The following is a 9724-nucleotide window of genomic DNA, read 5'->3' as shown; positions in this document are numbered from 1 at the left end:
AAGTAGGCTTATCTTTGTCTTCTTCAAGCAGAATTACAAAGATACAGTGGCTTTAGAGCAACAAAAATTATAGTATGATATTCAGATAAGAAAGTAAAATAACATTGCCATTTGCTCGGAACATAACCAGAGTATTACACCCAGTTCTGGGTACTACATTATCAAGACAACATTCGTAAACTTTATTACCTACAGACAAAACTGAGAGGATTGCTGAAAGCATTGCAAAATAAAATACAAATAATTCCTGAAGGAACTAAGGACAGAGTAAAAATACATTTGCATTTACCCTGGAATCCAAGAAGGAGTGCCACCAGCAGACCAGAGCTAAGAAAAACATCTAAAAGGAAAAAAGACGTGAGCTGTTTGATCATGAAATCTGACATAGATAGGCAACCAACAGTTTTACTTGAATGAGTCAGGTCTTGTAAAACAAGGTAGTGTTGATTGTGGCGATGGCAAGCCTGTTCTGAAAGAAGCCTTTTCTTCCCACCCACTTCAGCTTGTGGACCCTGGGGCTAAAAGAGTAACTATCATACCAGGAGATCAGTTTCAGGGAAAATGAGAAGAGAAAAACAAGCTGCCTTTCCTCAGGGCCATAGGGACCTTTTATTAAAGTTAGAAAGCCTCTTTTCTGGGACTGATTTTTTCTAGCAACAGGAAATCAAATCTGTTCTCGGGATCCTCATTGTCTTCCTTCTTTTTGCCTGTAGATTGTCTCTCACTTATAAGAAGTGCATGAATACTGCTTCTAATTCAGATGACCATACCTGCTCACTGCCGATCTTTCCAAAATTCTCATTGATAAAAGGATAGAAATGTAAAGGGGATGATGATTTAACTAGAGAAGTGAAAATCACAGAAAACAACACAGCTGTGAGAGACGATAATGTAAATTGTAATGAGTAACCCTTCAATCTGGCGTTAGTGCACTGGTGGAGAGTGGAGAGGAGGTTTGAGGGATTCAAGAGTGAGGAGGTTGAAAACCGCATCAAACCCTTAATCACATATTCTAAATAAACAGCCGCAAATTGACATATGATTGCTAAAACAAATTATCACGAACTTGATGTCTTAACAACACAAACTTACTTTTACAGCTCTGCAGGCTAGAAGTTCAACATGAGTCTCATTGGGTTAAAATCAGGAATTCAGCAATATATCTTTCTAAGGGCTCTGGGAGTGAATCTGTTTTCCAACTTGTAAAGGCTGTGCACATTCCTTAGTTCACAGCCCCTCCCTCTGTCTTCAAAGCCAGCAATGTTTCATCTCTTTGATCATTCAACTATAGTCACATCTCCCTCTGACCACAGCAGGGATGTTTCTCCAGTTTAAAAAACCCGTGTGATTAGATTGAGTCCACCTGGATGGATGATGATCTAGGCTAATATTTCTATCTCGAGGTCCTTAACTAAATCACATCTTCAAGGAAACCTATTAGAAAACAGGCCTACATAAACAATGACACAGGAAATACCTGTAATTGTACAGTCCTTTCATCTTATAATATAAAGGGAAGATTAGTCCTCAGTATAAAGCAAGAAACATAATCAAGAAAAGAATCAGAAAGGGATGCAAAGGGAAACAAAATTGTAAGAATAAAAGAGAATATTCAATAATATCTAGTTTAATATATCCTTAAAAAATCAACAACAAAAATTCAACAACCAGAAAGCGCTCTTTAAAAATGAAAATGTTGTTCCAGAACTTTATAAAAATCAGCAGATGGTCTGAAAATCAAAACTGAGAAAATCTCTCAGGACACAGAAGAAGACAGAGTCAAAAATGCACTGAAATATATTACTACATAGTAAATCAATCTTGGAGATAAAACAAGCAAATAATATTTGTCCTAGAAAAAAAGAACCAGAAGAGAGAGAGATTTACTAAAGAAGTGATAGAACAAATTTTCCCACAACTGAAGGACATCGTATATTTAGATGAAAATAGCCCACAAAGTGTGACTATCACTGAATTTAAAAGACTTACATTTAAATGTATTCTAGCAAAACTATAATACCAAGGATAAGGGGGAACAAATCCTAGATGAGTATGGAGAGAAAAGTAACAGAATCACTAATTGAGGTAAAAAGAGTCACACTGGAATTAGATTTCTGATCAGTATCAACAACTGTTAGAAGATTCTGATGAAAAATTTTTTGGAAAACTAGAATTTTAAACTGAATTCAACACGGGAGCTGATGGACTTAACACTAGGAATATAGAATTTCACTTATTCCCCCTGTTTGCTCTATGGCACCTCACTTCATCCTCAGATGTCTCTAGGAATCTCTAATCTAGAAACTGTCTAGTTCAAAATAACCAGATTCAACCTTTAATCTTCTACCAGATGTGAGGTAGCTTGCAGCCTGTAGTACAGGGTGGCAAAGGACATAGGAGGGTTACACTGGGTTCCATCTGCTCCTTCTTGAGGCTAGTCTTTCAATTAATTCTTATTTCTTTCCCATCTACCCTCTACACCTGATACTTTTTTCCCCATCAAAATTGATGCTTCTAATTCATGAGCATTTCCAGAATACTGCAGAACGCAGAGGACTGCTACCTCTCAGCTTTCCCCTCTATAGGCACAGGTTTTCTCTCTCGGTTAAACTAGTTTGTCACATTTCCATTTGATTTCAACACATTCAATGTCATCTTGTTCTCTCTTGTGCTGTCACCATCTTTTCAGTTCACTTTGTGCTTGTGTGTTTATACAGGTTTTGAACTTCTTTATTAGCATTTCAGTAGGGCCTCAGGAGGGAGCAGAGAATAAACGTGAATATTTAATCAACCATGTTCCACCAAAAATCTGGAACTTTTAAAAATTGTACACTGTTTTTCTTTCAAGTTTTGCATTTACCATGTACATGTGATTTTTTTAATTGCATTTTAGGTTTGGGGGTACATATGAAGAACGTGCAAGATTGTTGCATAGGTACATACACGGCAGTGTGGTTTGCTGCCTTCCTCCCCATCACCTATATCTGGCATTTCTCCCCATGTTATCCCTCCCCAGCTCCCCACCCGCCCATCCCTCCCCTATTTCCCCCTCCAACAGACCCCAGTGTGTGATGCTCCCCTCCCTGTGTCCATGTGTTCTCATTGTTCAACACTCGCCTATGAGTGAGAACATGCGGTGTTTCCAAATTATCTCCCTTTCAAATTTGCTATTCCTACAATTTCCTAATAGGTTTTTAAAGTTATTTACTTTCACTTTTGTGAATACCAGTAGGTTTAAACATTTCCCATAAGTTTGTGAACCATGTTGCTTTTCCTTGTATAAGTTGTCTCATTGTATCTTCTGTATATGTATCTCTTTATTACTGTTTTACTTTTTTTTTTTTTTTTTTTTTTTTTTTCTGAGACAGGGTCTGGCCCTATTGCCTAGGCTGGAGTGCAGTGGCCCCATCTTGGCTCACTGCAACCTCCACCTCCTAGGCTCAAGGCCTCCTCCCACCTCAGCCTCATGAGTAGCTAAGACTACAGGTGCAGCCACCACACCTGGCTAATTTTTGTATTTTTTATAGAGATGGAGTCTTTCTTTTTTTTTTTTTAGATGGAGTCTTACTATGTTGCCCAAGTTGGTCTCGAATTCCTGAGCTAAGCGACCATCCCACCTAGGCCTCCCAAAGTGCTGAAACTAAAGGTGTGAGCCACTGCACCCTGCCCTGTTTTACTTTTTATGCACATAAAATTATTTAGAAAAATTATTAATCTGCTGTCAAATTAGCAGCAAATTTACAACAAGCTGCAGTTGGAATGTAATTTTAGTCATTCTTTTCACAGAATAAATTAGATTTTAATATTTATGCAAACAAACCTTCTAGCCTTTCTCTTAATTTCTTCCATTATTCCATTAACTGAAAGTCTTTCAGTTATTTGTTTAATATACAGTTATATTTTATATTAACTTTGTGATTTCATTAATTTCTTTGAAATTTACTCCATCATGTGAGATATTTCATTTGTTCTTTCAAGCAATATTTGTTGATTCCCGGTGATTTTGCAACACTTGTTTTCAAATATTTAACTTTGTGCTCCTCAAATTAGAGGACCTGCCCTCAAGACAAAACATGAGATAAATATGATGCATCATCTGGGAACACCATTGTTATTGAAAAATCAGATAATTTGATGAACTGGTAAATTATTTAAAAGATTATGTTGGCCAAGTGCAGCAGCTCACGCCTATCATCCCAGCATTTTGGGAGGCCAAAGCAGGCAGATTATCCAAGGTCAGGAGTTCAAGACCAGCCTGGCCAACATGGTGAAACCCCATCTCTACCAAAAATACAAAAATTAGGTGGGCATGATGGTGCATGCCTGTAATCCCGGCTATTCGGGAGGCTGAGGCAGGAGAATCGCTTGACCCAGGGAGGCAGAGGTTGCGGTGAGCCAAGATCATGCCATTGCACTCCAGCCTGGGCATCACAGTGAGACTCTGTCAAAAAAATTTTTTTAAAGATTATGTTGCACTATAATTAATATGAATATATTTTGTAGTAAAATAAAAATTATCAATCAAGTGTTTTTAGAACAAACACAGGACTGTTTGTATTTCCAGCAGACCACAACCACCTGGGACCACCATGCACCCATCATCCAGATTTCAGGGAGGAAAGGAAAGGGGTCCTGTTCATTCTTCTTGCTCTGTAGGAATGCATCTGCAGAAAGTCTGAGAATCTCTGATTAATTAATACAATTGATACAGCACAATTTAAGAAATAATACTATTCTTCTCCATTGATTTAGAAATTCTTTTTTGCCCTATTCAAATTTATTCTTTAGTTAAGTCTATTTCTTATTTTTTCACTCTTTTTACTCACTGTCTTTATTACTGGTATTGTTATTGGCTATCTATACTAGCCCAGTAATATTCTTGCAACAGTAACAAATAAGCTGTCATCCATTGTGACAGCTGTCCCTTTCACTGTTCCTCTTTCTCAAAAAAATAATCATCATCATTCATTCATTCAGCATTATTCAGTGTCTGGGATGTGGCAGGCACTGTTCAGTATTGGATACAACAGTGAAAATAAAACTCACTGGTTTCATGAGGTTTGCATCCTAGAGGAGAGAAAAGATGATTATCATTTAAATAAGACGTCCAGAAAAAGCCTTTGAAGGTAACCTTTTGATACTTTGAAAAGTTATGAGAAAACATGAAAATAATATATGTGAGGCCAAAAGTGTTATGTACTGTTTTTGGAAATGTACTCAACATTTCAGTCTGACTAAAAGAAATAGCTAAATGAGAAATAAAAACTTATTTGTAAAAAAGACAGATATTGGCCAGGTGCAGTGGCTCACACCTGTAATCCCAACACTTTGGGAAGTGGAGGCAGGTGGATCACTTGAGGTCAGGAGTTTGAGACCAGCCTAGCCAACATGGCAAAACCCCGTCTCTACCAAAAATACAAAATTAGCCAGGCATGGTGGCAGGCACCTGTAATGCCAGCTACTCAGGAGGCTGAGACAGGAGAATCACTTGAACCCAGAAGATGGAGGTTGCAGTGAGCCAAGATCACGCCACTGCACAGTTTTACTCTGGACAACAGAGTAAAACTCCATCTCAAAATAAATAAGTTAATTGATTAATTAATTAAAAATTAAAAATACATATTTTTGTTTTGGACATGTCCAATTGAGTGTACATAATGATACCAGAAAAAGTGGAACACATAACCAGAAATAAGAGGGAGCTACATTCTGTTTGTTTTTGTCTAGCTACATCATAGTGAGGATGAACACTACTAATATGTCAGCACCCATTCAGTTTCAAATAATGATGAAAACATGCCAGGAATCAGGCTAGGTGCTTCACATCTGTTATTTCAAACATATTGATGAATCTGTGTATTCAATGCATTTTACCTAGCCCCTTTCCTTAAATGCCCATTAACAAAACATTAAAAACGGTGAAATACACAGAAGTGCTGGATGCAAGGAGCAGCACAAGTCATAGCTCTAAAATCAGAGCAACTGTTTCAAGATATTATAAACAAGATAGGCTTGAAGGATAGTCCAATCAACCCATGTGTTACTGCCTACATGATAAAAGCCCACCCGAGGCAGCTCAAAGGACAAATGTGCCATTAGACTTATACATATAAAGCAGTGGCAGGGGACCCGGGGAGTAGAAAGAGGTCAAAGAGTAAAATAACAAAGGGTAATTCTGATCATGAATTATTTGAGGAAGAATGGGCTTCCATTTTGATGATGATTATGATGATATTGATGATAATGAGTACAAAGTGAAAAAATAAACACCACTGTCTCTGTAAGGCATTTCAGAAAGTAAACAACTGTTTTTAAACAAAATTTTTAATCTTAGAAACAAAATACGGTTTGTTTGCATGCCATTAGAAGAATACCAAATAGCATCATTGTCACTTTTAAGGAACCAAACCATTGATCTTAGGTCACCAAACTACTCTCTCTATTAGAATGGTACAATTATACAAAGAGATGGCAATATAAAAGCAGTTCAGGCACAGAAGTGGATATCACCATGGAACTCTCCAGCTAGTGCTCCAACTGGGGTCTCAATCTGGATGGGTACCATTCTTACTAGCAAAAGACATCCTGGCTTCTGGCTTGGCAAAAAATTCCAAATCAACCCTGACCTCCTTATCTGGTCCTGGAAGATTTAATAAATCCCAATATCATCAGTGCTAAAAGAGACCTTAACATACAAGGTTAAAAACATATAACTTTCCCTTTAAAGTGCTGTGAAAAATAGAAAAAAATATGGGACAAATGAAAAGATTCAGTACTTCAAGAAGGAAGAAAGAACAGGAAGAAAAGAGAATAAGTGATTGAAGAAACAAATTATTTCTAGAACAGAAGAAAAAGTAAATTTCTAGAAAACTTAAAACTTTCTACATGTAAGAAACTATTTAAAGGGTAATACCTGAGTTCAGAAAAAATATTGTCTTTCACCACAATATTTGGGAGGAAATAGGAGAAATATTTACAGGAGAAATAAAATACTCTGCTGGCTACTCTTCAGCTGCTGGTTTCTTGGTAGCTGCTGCCTTTTTTCCCACCAGAGGATTCTTCTGCTTCTTAACACCAACAACAGCCTCCTTTTCCTTTTTTTTTTTTTTCTTTTGAGGCAGAGTCTCATTGTGTCACCCAGGCTGGAGTGCAGTGGTGCATGATCTCTGCTCACTGCAACCTCTGCCTCCCGGGTTCAAGCGATTCCCCTGCTTCAGCCTCTCAAGTAGCTGGGATTACAGACACATGCCACCACGCCCAGCTAATTTTTGTATTTTTAGTAGAGGCACAGTTTCACCATGTAGGCCAGAGTGGTCTCGATCTCCTAACCTCTTGATCCGCCCACCTTGGCCTCCCAAAGTGCTGGGATTACAGGCGTGAGCCACTGTGCCCGGCCCCTTCTTTTTTTCTTACCTACCACAGGCTTCTTGCCTGCAACCCTCTTCTCATCTGATATGGCTTCTAGTGCTGCTGCTGCTACTGCTGCCTTATCCACCTGGGGCTTGTGACTCCCGGCCTAGAAAAGAGTGGTGTTCTGGCGTGGTCTTTGCATAATATGGGTTTAGCTTCAACATCATTCTCAGATTTTTCAGTGGATTCTTCTTTAGGACTCTGCAATGAATTTTCGTGGCGCCCAAAGGGCTCTCTGAATCTCTGGGCTTTTTAAGATTTTGCTAAGTCTGTATTGATCATCTTGTGCCTGGGAAGATATAGTGAGTTACTCTTGAGGGAAGCAGCTTTACACCAAGTGCCATACAATTCATCTAACTTCCTAAAAGCACTTTCAGTCCAAATGCAGCAACGTCCCACACGCCCACCAGGAGCAAGTTTCAAAATATTCGGTTTGCTTACATTAAGCAGAGTAATTCCAGGGATGTTTCTGAAGGCCTTGATGATACCATTATCCTCATTATTGATGATGCAGAGGCCCCAGCCCTGGATATGTGACCATTTCTCATTTTGCCTTCCCTAGCTCTCATTCATTGAAAGACATAGATCTTTTCAATATCTTTGCAGGCTTTAAGTTTCTTAAGAAACAGAACTGTTTCCTCAGTCTTCTTGTAGCCTTCAACTTTGTCTTCAGCTACCACAGGAGTTCAGGAACTTCCTCAATACGATGACCCTTAGACGTGACCCGTGCTGGTAAGGCTGCCACAGCCGGGGCAGAACAGATGGCATATCGTTTTCAGGTTGTGTTCACTCTACAATGCCAACGGTTCCAGGTTTTAGTTGGTGCCAACATTCGGCCTCCATGACTCATTTCCAAAAGCACTCTGGCCAGAAAGATGAGTCCCACCACCTCGAACGCTGGGAATTCAAGCCACAGCTCTGCCAGTACCCCAAGACTCACCACCGGTCGGATGACCTGCTAATTCACTGACACCATAGGGCTGTCTATTGTTTTTGCACAAGTTGGTGTGAACAAAGTTCACAGTATCTGGTCAAATAGGAGACTTGAATACAGCAGACCAGTGGCATTTTTGCCAGATGACTCCCGCTTTTTGGAGTAGACCAGTATCAGTGGGCAACCACACACCATGGCAAAGAGAGGAGAAAGCCATGCCCCTCTCACCCCAACTGCTGCCACAGGAAAAGCAATTCTAATTTTTTTTAATAAAGAAGAAATACTAAATGTTAACTATAAATTATCCGTATGATAGGATTACAAGACATTTTTATTTTCTATTTTATAATTTCCTATTTTTTCCTATACCATGCAATTAATATATTTATAATTAGAAAAAGTTAATAAATACTAATATTAAAAGATGAGAGACTCCATCCAGGAGAAAATTCTCTGACATTGACACCAAGATGTCCTTGGTAGGGGAGAAATCATTCAGATGACTTTATGGCACCCATAAAGTCAACCCTAAGGCCAGGGTATCAACTAAGAAATCATTAATTCCCAAAAAGTTTAATCAAAATGTTCTGAAACTTATTGGGTCATCTTGAAACTGACCTTCTAGGATGTTTTATAATGTCCGTACATTAAAAATACCATATAGCAAAATCTCTGACTTAAAGGTTAGCACCAAAGGAAACAGAGTGTGGCTTCAGACCCAGGCACAGGTTTGGGTACAAGATACAGGTGCCTGAGAAGCAATGTGTACTCTCTGCACAGAAGTAGATAGCTGAGTCCCCAGTCTGTGCTTCTGCAACGTGCAGAGAGAGATGTTTATTCTTCTTATCCAATTGAACAGTGAGTCTTTGGTCTTGTTTCATGTCCGTATTTGAAAGAATATATGCCAGCAGCTGGAGACTTGCACCAGGTTCTTGCTTATACCAATATAAGTAGCTGGAGGAACTGTCTGTGTAAGTGCAGTTCATAACAACGCTGTCTCCCTCTTGGACACTCAGGAAACGACTCTGTTCCACGTCCTCTCCGCTACTCATACCTGTGCAAAAGGAAAAGTCAGACAAGATCATCAGGTCATTGTTCTCTAGAATTTGCTTTTTTATTTTTTTCACTGTATTAACTTCAGGGATTCTGGAAAAGACCAGATGAGCCTCGTCCTCAGACTTCTAATGAATATTTACTAAATACTCTGTTCCCCAAAAGCTCTTAACTCACAATCTAGCTGCAGCCACAAAAACAGAAACAAAGATCCAGTAAGTGTCTTCATTGTTCTCCCGGCTGGGATGTGCAAGCCAAGAAAACTACTTTTATTATCAAGTATCTCTTCCTTTCCTCCAAAGCACTGTGGTTTCTTAAACTGTCCAC

At 38.9% G+C, this 9724-nt stretch overlaps 1 pseudogene; it reads right to left on the bottom strand.

Moving 5' to 3' along the window:
- Window positions 1-7001: 7001 nt before the first annotated feature.
- On the bottom strand, window positions 7002-8539 carry LOC101047014 (large ribosomal subunit protein uL4-like; annotated as a pseudogene).
- Between the last annotated feature and the right edge of the window lie 1185 nt (window positions 8540-9724).

The sequence above is a fragment of the Saimiri boliviensis genome, chromosome 2 (assembly GCF_048565385.1).
Source record: "Saimiri boliviensis isolate mSaiBol1 chromosome 2, mSaiBol1.pri, whole genome shotgun sequence".
In the NCBI taxonomy this organism is placed as follows: domain Eukaryota; kingdom Metazoa; phylum Chordata; class Mammalia; order Primates; family Cebidae; genus Saimiri; species Saimiri boliviensis.
This window is presented reverse-complemented; position numbering and strand designations above follow the sequence as displayed.